The sequence below is a fragment of the Muntiacus reevesi genome, chromosome 5 (assembly GCF_963930625.1).
Source record: "Muntiacus reevesi chromosome 5, mMunRee1.1, whole genome shotgun sequence".
In the NCBI taxonomy this organism is placed as follows: domain Eukaryota; kingdom Metazoa; phylum Chordata; class Mammalia; order Artiodactyla; family Cervidae; genus Muntiacus; species Muntiacus reevesi.
This window is the reverse complement of record NC_089253.1, coordinates 89772190-89783204: the sequence shown is the minus strand read 5'-3', so window position 1 is coordinate 89783204 and position 11015 is coordinate 89772190. Positions and strand designations below refer to the sequence as shown.

Sequence of the window (11015 nt, the reverse complement as noted above, 5' to 3'; positions counted from 1 at the left end):
CCACCTAGGGGTGGAGTTGTCTGGGAAAAAGGAAACGATTAACGAGTGGTTTTATTTACTATATATAAACGTGGACTAAAGCAGTCCCGAAAACTCCACTTAGGCAGCCAGAGAATGTAACACAACCTCTCTTTCGAGGAAGACTTCAAATGGGCGGTAGGGGGTTGGAGGAGGAAGGAGAAACCCATTTTCTCTCGACTGTCTCTGGCAGTCGTTCTCAGGTTTTTCTGAAGTCGAGGGGGGTGATAGAGGAGAGCCCCGCACCCGGACCCGCCTTGAGGGAAGCTGTCAAACCCAGAAGCACGGAAACAGTACAGGTGGGGCGCACCAGTTTTCCCGCCTGGAAATGAGCAGCATCCGGACCTCAAGCATTCGGACGCGGTAAGGGAGCAGCTCAGGTCATGGCCCCAAATCCCACTTCACACCGGGGAACTTGAAGCTCCCACATTTGGGTCCTGCGGCGGCCGGCTCGACTAGGCCCGGCTGCCACCAGAGGTCGCCGGGAATCCGCTGTCCCCAAAACTCTTCCGGCTCTTCCCAGACCAGAAATCAAACTACCTCCTAAAGACCCTCGAGGTCCCCTCTCCACCGCCGCCTACCCGAAGGTTCCAGAGTTAGGAGCCAGGGGCCCCGCCTACCTGAGGGGCCCAGCTCAGCGGACGCGTGCAGGAGGAACACTTCAGTCAGGCGCACGCACTTCCGGTTTCCCGGAGCCAATGTGGGTGCGGCCGCGGGTGTTACCCTCATTGGCGTTCGGGTTGCGGAGCGTCTACCCGGAGGACTCGGGCCGCTCTGCCCTGAGGACTTGGTGAGGAGGTGGTAAGTCACCACAGGGAGCCCCTGAGAACCCGTCTCTGGCCGAGGCAGCCCAGGATTCCTTTTAAAAGCCCCTAGCACAGATGAGTCCAAGATTTTGGGCTCATTGAGGGTCAAATACAACTGTCCCTGAAGCGAGATCACATTCTAGTTTGGGACAAGGAGTCTTGCCCGTTCATTTTTTCAGCTTCTCTCCGTGGAACCAAAACCCTCGGTAAATTTCCCTTTGGCCTTTGGAACAGGTGGCTTAACCCTGAAAAAAACAAAATTCTTTTCTTAGAAGCTTCTTGGGCTTGGTGGAAGAGAGGCGAGGGGGGCGCTTCACTTTTTTCTGAACTCCTTCCTTCCAAATCTGTAAAAGATTAGATACACCTTCCTGGTAGCACTTTGATACTCACTCATTTTGAGAAGACTCTTAGCTGTTGGCAACATTCTTAAAAGTTACTCAGAAATTAGGTGAAAACCGTCTTCAGATGTTCGCAGCGCATATCCTTGAAGTTATTAGTCCACATGACAACATCAAGGTTTACGGAGAAATTGTTTCTCCGGTTTTGTCTTTAAAGATAATTTTGTTTCAGCCACGCAGGATAAACTTCCAAGATTACCATAGAACTCCACCAAAATGAATTATCTGTCCGATCATAGAATTTCTTACTTATCACAGTAAGTTGTCCTTCCAGGGTTACAGTTTGTATGTGAAACCACTGTTCCAAGTTCAACTTAGAAAAGACTGTTAACACACAAGTTGGAATGGTTCCAATAGCCTACTTTGCAAAACGCTTTGGATTCACAGAACTTCTGTTGTAAAAGTAAGTGATTGTTATATTCATAAAATTAGCTCTAATTTTTGATATGTGAATATAGGTGGAAGTGTCAACGTTTTGGGGTAATATCGATCTCTCAGTGGCAAATAATTAGGGCCAGTGCCACAGAAAGCAAAATTGGAAAATATACGTCTTTTTTCATTTGAAGATGTTGCTGAATAAACATCTTTTCCATGTGTTTGTCCCCTAATTTTGATGATGATAATAAGGTGTTCTATTTAGGCTTTTGTGTTGGTTTTAGGGTGTGTAATTTTAGAAGCAGTGAAGGAAAGGCCTCTCCATATGTGCATTGTATTAATATTTGCCTGCTCTTTCATGGTGACTTAATCTGATTCAGAGGATCTGTGTTGAGAGTTTTCTTACATACTTTGGGTTCTTGTTTAGAGTTAGTGGGTAATGAAAAAGTATTTCTACTGCATAGGCAAGAGAAATTGGTTTAGGATTCACTTCTCAAACAAAATTAGAATCCAAGCCTGGAGGGAAGTTGGGGAGAGAGGAGAAGAAATTGGAAAAAGGAATGAACGTTAAGTAGGTCGTCACAGGAGAGAGCATTAGGGAATGTAACCTCAGAACTGGGAGTCATAACTGGAAAACCAGATAAATACTACCTGGAAGCTGGAGGAGTTTAGGACACTTCAACTTGGACTTGGGATGAGAGTGCAGAGAGCTCTCCAGCTAGGTAAGGAAAATGCAGGGACAGATGAAACTTAAGTGGCTAACAAGAAATACCATGAGCCAAAGGCACTCTGAATACATGGACCTCTTTTAAATGTCTACCAGTAGATAATGTACCATTGTAAGTCTGTGTAGTGGTTAAGAGCATGAACTTTCAGAGTCAAGGTTGTTACACAAGCTGTGAGATCTTGAGCAAGTTGATCAACCTCTTTCAACTTCAGTTTCCTCACCTGCTAAAAAAGAGATAATAGGGGACTTCCCTGGTGGTCCAGTGGTTAAGACTACACTTGTACTTCAGGGGGCATGTGTTTGATCCATCGTCGGGAAACTAAGATCCCACATGCCTCTCCACCCAAAAAAAGAAGGGATAATAATAGTACCTACTTCATTGGAATGTTATAAGTATCACATTATTGTTGTTGTTGTTCAGTCGCTAACTCGGTCCGACTCATCGCGATCCCATGAACTGCAGCATTCCAGGCTTCTCTGTCCGTCACTATCTCCCTGACTTTGTTCAAACTCATGTCCATAGAGGCAGTGATGCTATCTAACCACCTCATCCTCTGTCGACCCCTTCTGCCATCAGTCTTTCCCAGCATCAGGGTCTTTTCCAGTGAATCGGCTTTTCACATCAGGAGGCCAAAGCTTCAGCATCAGTCCTTCCAATGATATTCAGGGTTGATTTCCTTTAGGATTGACTGATTTGAGTTCCTTGTTGTCCAAGGGACTCCCAAGAATCTTCTTCAACACCGTTTGAAAGTGTCAATTCTATGGTGCTGAGACTTCTTTATGGTCTAACTCACATCCATACAGGACTACTGAAAAAATTATAGCTTCGACTATACGGACCTTTGTCATCAAAGTGATGTCTCTGCTTAGTATATTGCTTGGTACACAGGAAGAACTCAATGGATGTTACCGATATAATTATCACCATCATTACATAGGCATAATTGGAGATAATATATAGATATATTTGTCTGCACTGGGCCTGCGTTGCTGCATGTGGGCTTTCTCTAGTGTGGCTAGCATGGGCTACTCTTCATTGCAGTGTGCAGGCTTCTCATTGCAGTGGCTTCTTTTGATGCGGAGCACGGGCTCTTGGGCACTTGGCTTCAGTAGCTGTGGTACACAGACTTAGCTGCCCCAAGGAATGTGGGATCTTCCCAGAGCAGAGATCAAGCCTGTGTCCCTGCTTTGGCAAGTGGATTCTTAACCACTGGACAACCAGGAAAGTCCCCAATAGTTCCATATTAATGTTTAAAAATTATAGGAAAATAGAAAAAGGAAGAGAATTCTTCATGGAATTTTTTTTACATTTTCCCCCATGAAATGTTTCAACTATGACATATGTAATGAGGAATCCCATTTTTGCATATCTTTATTTTTACAATAAGTAGAATATAAAGACTGATGGTATATTAAATATAGCCAAGCTTTCAGATTAGCTGAGCATTTAGAAATTCAGTATTCCATTCAATTCAATTAGTATTTAGAAAGTTTTCACTGTCAAGGCTTAACAGCTGTGAAAAAAGTAGTGGGAAGACTAACTTTAAATTTCAATTTCTTTAAATTTTAAATTTAGCTACACTCCAAATTTTAAATAGAGTGTAGTGGGTATCAAACATAAAATTTTTTTTTCTTATAGTAAATTTAATGAGAGTAATGCTTAATGTTTTATTTTCTGAAACTTCCTCTAACATTCTCCCAGAAAGTTGCTTCTAGGTGCACATACTCAACATTTTGCTTCAGAGACATTATACCCCTGGATCCCAGGTCCCACATGTGCAATGTGCATGTCCGACTCTTTGCAACCCCATGGTCTGTGGCCCAACAGGCTCCTCTGTCCATGGAATTCTCCAGACAAGAATACTCCCCATTTTCTCCAATAGGGGATCTTCCTGACCCAGGGATCGAATCAGTGTCTTCTGTATCCCCCCACAACGTTGCCCAGAAGTTTTCCACTCTGAACAAATATGGTGGATTCTTTACCAACTGAGCTATCAGGGAAGCCCAGGGGCACAATAGTTCAGAGAAAAAAGAAAGAAACTTCTCATAGAAATCTTGAGGTAAATTGACATTTGACATTTATTTGACATGTTAATTAATAAGATCTAAAGAATGTAAAAAGGCTATTAAAAGTGAAAGTGTTAGTTGCTCAGTCATGTCCGACTCTTTGGGATCCCATGGACTGTATCCCGCTAGGCTCCTCTGTCTATGTGATTTCCCAGGCAAGAATACTAGTGTAAGTAGCCATTCCCTCCTCCAGGGGATCTTCCTGACCCAGGGACTGAACCTGGGTCTTCTTATTGCAGGCAGATTCTTTACCATCTGAGTCACCAGGGAAGCTCACGTTATTTTTAAATAGTTTCTGTTAATCATAGTAAGTGAATTACTTCAGGGGATTTCACTGTCAACATACAAGTTACCTGAGTAACTAAGTAATTCGTAAGTTTTAGTGCAATGTTTGGAACGTGGAAGGTGCTTAGTAAGTGTTGGTGTGGAGAACGGATAGTGTGTTCAGATGGTACCTCCTGCAGCAGGTACCACCTGAACAGAGAAGCAGATGGAAAGCAATCATTCCCATTTGTGAAGGTCTGTGTCTGTCACTGTCATCAATGTGCTTGGAGATGTTTAAACTTTTTCCTTCTGGGACTTCCTGGGTGGTCCAGTGACTAAGATTCCACACTCCCAGTGAAGTCCCAGAAGGAAGAAGAACTTAGATCCCACATGCCTCAACTAAAGATCTCAAATGCTGCAACTAAAAAAAAAAAAAAAAAAAAAAATCCCACAGCTAAGACCTGATGCAGCCAAATAAATAAATACATAAATAAATATTTTTTTAAATAAACTTATTTCTTCTGCTAAGAAATACTCTTCTTTTTACTCAAGAAACACCATTCTCTCCCTGTCCCAAAGACTTGAGAGCATTTGTGAGTGGCTAGCTCCTTCTTAAAACCCCTTAGAATCTGTGAATACACACAGAACAAGCCAGAAGACAGGGTAGCATGGCAGGTCAGTTGGCTGTTTTCTCTAGTGAGCAGTTTACTGTCATGATGCAAGAGATTGGTGTCACCCAGGTAGAGGAGTTCGTGATGATTTTTACTCTAAAACTTCCCACTGCACTTTTAAAGAAGACATAGATTGATATTGTTCAAATATACAGTCTGGATCACTGTGTTCTTTTGAAACTAGACCCCTTGTTCATGACTAAGATTTTTATTTTTATTTTTTCCTTCTCTGTGCTTATTTTTATCGCAGTCATCCAGTAGATGCTACTAACTTCACTGAAACAGAATAAAGGAGGTTCAGAAAGTCTTAAGTGATGATCTCAAGAATATCTAATAGGAGATCCTTATTGAGGCTGCGTTTGGTTGTGATGTCGACCCAGTGATTTTGGGTGAACTGTTCATCTTTGGCCATCATCAGTGCTCGTAAAACTGTCACCTGACAACTTTCTTCCTAATGACTGGTTTTGATGTGCTTCCTGTTGTCAGGGCTCTGATGTTCCGCTGACCTCTTCTTCTAGGAGTAGCAGGGTGGAGATGGTCATATGTGCTTGCTGGCAGTGGTCAGGTGACAAGGCTCCTGGAAAAGATTCAACGTGCTAAAGACACATATCTAAGGCAGGGAACCAGCAGGGCTCAAATGCTAGCTTCAGACTGTTGGTTTAGTGTCTGGCCTTGGACGGATCACACTGGCCAGCCAAGTCAGCCCCAGGCTTGAAAAAAGCACTGTAGGATAAAAAATGGGATCTAATTAAATGGAGCAGAAATAACGTGAGAAGGATGACTTTTTATTTTTTTTAATGTAGACCATTTTTAAGGTCTTTATTGAATTTGTTACAATACTGCTTCTGTTTTATGATTTGGTTTTTGACCCCAAGGCATATGGAATCTTAGCTTCCTGACCAGGGATCAAACCCGCAGCCCCTGCTTTGGAAGGCAAAGGGTTAACTGCTGGACTGCCAGAGAAGGATGGCTTTTATATCCCATTCTAACCTTCTCCATTTTTTTTTTGGCCATTCTGCCTTCGGGATCTTAGTCCTTGACCAGGAATTGAACCTGTGCTCCCTGCAGTGGGAGCATGGAGTCTTAACCACTGGACTGCCAGGGAAGTCCTTCTCCACTTTTATGTGCCTTTGGAGCACCTGCTTTAAGAGGAACTAGGGCTTCCCCTTGCAACGTAGCCAGTTGACCATAAGTTTCCACTTGTGGGAAAACCTGAGCAAACTTTTGACCAACCTATAACAATCCTAGCTGAGCATTTACTTCCCTCAAAGGACTGGCACACCTTTGACAGGGCTAGGTTACTCTGGAAGTTTGTGATTACCTGTAGAAACCAAGCTGCTCACTGACAGCAGCACAGACAAGTAGTACAGTTCAGGAGTGGTTTTTGCCTGCAGTTGGGAAGAAAAGAGCACTGTGAGGAGCTACTTATCTTATAATTGCAACACATATTTTAAATGTTTTTGCTGAAAGGATTTTTTCAAAGGCACCAATTTAGCAAGAGATGGAAGGCTTACTGCTTAATGTGCCAACCCAGTTCCACTGTTGATTAATGTCTTAACTTTTTTTGTATATATAACTCTAGTAAAGTGGAATTCACCCTCCAAAAAGAAAAATCTCTCATGGAGTTTTTAAACTTTCCCTGGTGAAATGTTTTGACTGTGACATGTGTCTAATTAGGAGTTCTAGCTCTTCATCTTTATTCTTTTAAAAGGTTTATTTTTTAAATTTTTTGGCTGTGGTGGGTCTTAGTTGCTGCACTCAGGTTTTCTCTAGTTGTGGCAGGCAGGGGCTCCTCTTCATTGTGGTACCTGGGCTTCTCATTGCAGTGGCTTCTCTTGTTGCAGAACACGGGCTCTAGGCACACAGGCTTCAGTAGTTGCAGAGCCCGGGCTCAGTGGTTGCAGCTCATGGACTTAGTTGCTCTGCAGCATGTGGGATCTTCCCAGACCAGGGATCGCACGGGTGTCCCTTGCATTGCAAGGCAGCTTCTTAACCACTGGACCACCAGGGAAGCCTCCATCTCTATTTTTTTAGTTTGAGGTAGAAAATAAATGTTGAAGACTAATGGTGCATTGTATACAGCCAAGCTTTCAGATAAAGATGAGCCTTTAGAAATTCAGTGTTTAAAAAAAAAAAAAGAAATTCAGTGTTTAAAAACGTACACAGTCAGTTGCCAAAAATGTTAACACTACGGTGCAGACTCCCTCGATGAAGGATCCCACACCAAATGCAGAAAACATCCTCTTTAGTGCCTGTGGGACCGGTTCCATCCGAATAAGCAGCACGGTAAAACCTAAAAAGATGGCAGAACAGCATCAGTTTGCTGGGTTGAATTGCCTCAGAAATATTATATTCTTTTTTAAAGATTTTATTAAAATATAGTTAATTTATAATATGTTAATTTCTGCTGTGCAGCCAAGTTATACACATTCTTCTTTATATTCTTTTCCATTATAGTGTATCACAGGATATTGAATATAGTTCTCCGGGCTGTACCTTAGGACCTGTTGTTTATCCATCCGAGATATATTAGTTTGTCTCTGCTAATCCCAAACTCCCAATCCTTCCCTCCCCCACCCCACCCCTACCTTGGCAACCACAAGTCTATTCTCTGTGTTTTTGAGTCTATTTCAGAGATATGTTTAGTAGATACATTCATTTGTGGCATACTTTAGAGTCCACATACAAGTGATATTAAGTGGTATTGTTTTTCTCTTTCTGACTTCACTTGTGGCTTCCCTTGTGGCACAGCTGGTAAAGAATCCCCCTGCAATGTGGGAGACCTGGGTTTGATCCCTGGGTTAGGAAGATCCCCTGGAAAAGGGAAAGGCTACCTACTCCAGTATTCTGGCCCAGCGAATTCCATGGACTATATAGTCCTTGGGGTCGCAAAGAGTCGGACACACTGAGAGACTTTCACTTCTGACTTCGCTTAGTATAATAATCTCTAAGTCCATCCGTGTTGCTGTAAGTGGCATCATTTCATTCCGAAATATATTCTGAATGCAAAGCTAAATCATGGTGTTTCCCTGTGTATCTATTTTGGAACAAAAGTGCTCAAAACTTGGCCAGGCTAAGGTTTTCCTTGATAGAGGTCGTGTTCTTACTATTGGCAATGCTGGTGACAGTAATTGTGACAGTTCTTTTTTTAAATAGTTCCCCCACTATCTCATATAAATCTTACAGCAAAACTGCAAAACAGGTTTTTTAATTTCCTTCTTTTTTTTCTTTTGGCTGCACCAAGCATCTTGTGGGATTTTAGTTCCAGGTATGGATTCTAGGCCTCGACAGTGAGAGCATGGAGTCCTAACCACTCTACCACCAGGGAATTCCCTTAGAAATAAGGCCGGGAATCACCGGGGGGTGAAGTATTAATAGCTTCTTCTGTTTGGGGTGTGGGGGTTTGAACTGGCCTCCCTCAGTCTCCACAGCTGGTGCTCTTGTCTGTTGCACACACTGCCTCTTGTGGAGTTGGGGTTTAGTAGAGACTCTTTCTAGAACCCTGCCTACGGCACCCATTAACTGTTTTCATTTTATAAAAATTTAGATATTGTCTTTATTTAAATTTCACGTCACTATTAGAAGTTCATACAAAAGAGAATATAACTAAAATATATTAGCTGAAGTATTCCTGAAACTTCTACACATTTCAGAGTACAACTCTTCTGTATCACTTTTTGACTTCAAGTAGTCGAGGTCCCTGTGTTTCTACACATGTCATCATCTCAGTATCTAATTACTGAATGAGTGGGTAAATTTGATATTTTTATGTTATAACTATAAAGAATTTTATAATATCAAAATGTTTATAATGAGTTGGCTGAAAAATTCGTTTAGAAAACCTGAATAAACTTTTTGGCCAACCCAATATTAAATTGGTTTCATATTCAAATTGTAGGACAACTCAAAGAGACACTAAGGAGCATTTTAAAATTTTCCTCCACCTGAATTTTATTTCATTTTTTAAAAATAAGTTAATTTATTTTAATTGGAGGGTAATTACTTTACAGTATTGTGGTGGTTTTTGCCATGCATTGACATGAATCAGCCACAGATGCACGTGTGTCCCCTGCATCCTGAACCCCACTCCCCCTTCACCTGAATTTTAAATGTGAATTTTTTTCTCAGATTTCAGTCTGTGAGCTCTTGAAGAGCAAGAAGTCCTATCTCATCCATTTTTATTCTAATAGCATCTGGCAAATAGACAATAAGTATATGACTACACTTATTAAGAATGACTTCACACTTACCAATTGTGAAGAAAGTAAAGATGATATTGCTAACCAGGTTGGTAAGGAGAGGTTGACTGCAGTATCGAGAAGATCTGGGCCTACAAATCAATATACCAGGTCATACACTAGTTGATTACTTATTAGAAGAAATGCACACTGTTAACATAAAACCAGAAGGCACTGACCCTTGAATTCTAATTGTGGCATGAGGTTCATTTGGCTCCAGGCAACTCACTTCTCTTAAGAACCTTTGTTCTTTACCATGACTGCACATTAGTGCTAGCATTAATGATAATACTGAGTTATGAATATTCTTAATGCTAAGAGTTATTAATATTCTTAATTTGTGGACAGTGTTCACCATTTTTTTTTCTACTTTAATTTAAAAAAATATTTTTTATTTTTGAGCACACTGGGTCTTCACTGCTGCTCTTGGGCTTTCTTTAGTTGTGAGCAGGGGCTGCTCTCTAGCTTCAGTGCACAGGCTTCTCCTTGTGGCGGTTTCTCTTGTGGAGCACAGGCTCTAGGCACACAGGCTTCAGTTGTTGCAGGGCGTCGACTCAATAGTTGTGGTGCCCAGGCCAAGTTGCCCTGTGGCATATGGAATCTTCCCAGACCAGGGATCAAACCTGTGTCCCCTGTACTGGCAGGCAGATTCTTAACTACTGCACCACCGGGGAAATCTTACCATTTTTTAAATTCATGTTAATTTGATACGTTGGTGAAAAAACATTTTGTGGAAATTCTGGCCTCTAGAGTGAGGAAATACACCCTACATCTTATAGTAGAAGTACACAAATCTCTTCTAGTAGAAGCTGGCAAATTTGAATTATGCAAATTACAAGGAGTGTCCTGGTTTCCAATCCTTCCCCATCACTTAAGTGAAATCTCAGTTTTCAGATTTTTTTTAGAATTTTCATGTTCTTAGGACTGTAATTTATTTTAAATGTGTAAAATTGCATTTGTTTCATTTGACCATTGAAAAAGGTATTAACTGACTTTTTTGGCCAAGATGGATTTCTGACACAGAATCAGAAATAACAGGTCAAGTCATAATCTGGTCGAGTGTGCCCCTGTTGCCCTCAGCCCTGGAGACATTACCTAATGCTAGGCTATTGGCCCTGGTCTCTTGGGAATCTATAAAGGGAAACATTCACACCCTCATTGTCTCCCATTTAAGGACTTCTTATTACTGGAAGTATAACTTTTAACCTGTTTAATTGCTGGCTAAAAGTTAAACACTGTCTGCCCAAATCCCAACTCTCCTCACTGAACTGAGAATTTTGACTTTTCAAAGAGGTGAAGCAAGTGACTGCCATTGATAATAGGGGTAAAACAACAGGGCAGGCTGCATTTAAACACATAACAGGAATGGCAGCAGGCACCCGAAGTAACCCCACAGGTAAGACGTGCATGCTGAGCTGCCAGGTGAGGAGGTGGCTGGAGAAAGAACTTAC

At 41.8% G+C, this 11015-nt stretch overlaps 1 protein-coding gene across 5 annotated transcripts in view; it reads left to right on the top strand.

Annotated features, from left to right (window-relative positions):
- Window positions 1–86: 86 nt before the first annotated feature.
- Window positions 87–11015, top strand: part of NMNAT1 (nicotinamide nucleotide adenylyltransferase 1) — a 28202-nt gene continuing 17273 nt past the window's right edge. The window contains exons 1-2 of one of the 5 annotated variants that reach the window (XM_065935794.1): window positions 88–381; window positions 1497–1625. The gene's annotated coding sequence lies outside the window, so the exon portion shown is untranslated. Of the gene's footprint in view, window positions 382–665; window positions 820–862; window positions 1031–1496; window positions 1626–11015 lie in introns of those variants that run through there. The other 4 variants (XM_065935793.1, XM_065935795.1, XM_065935797.1 and 1 more) reach the window with 4 other exon arrangements.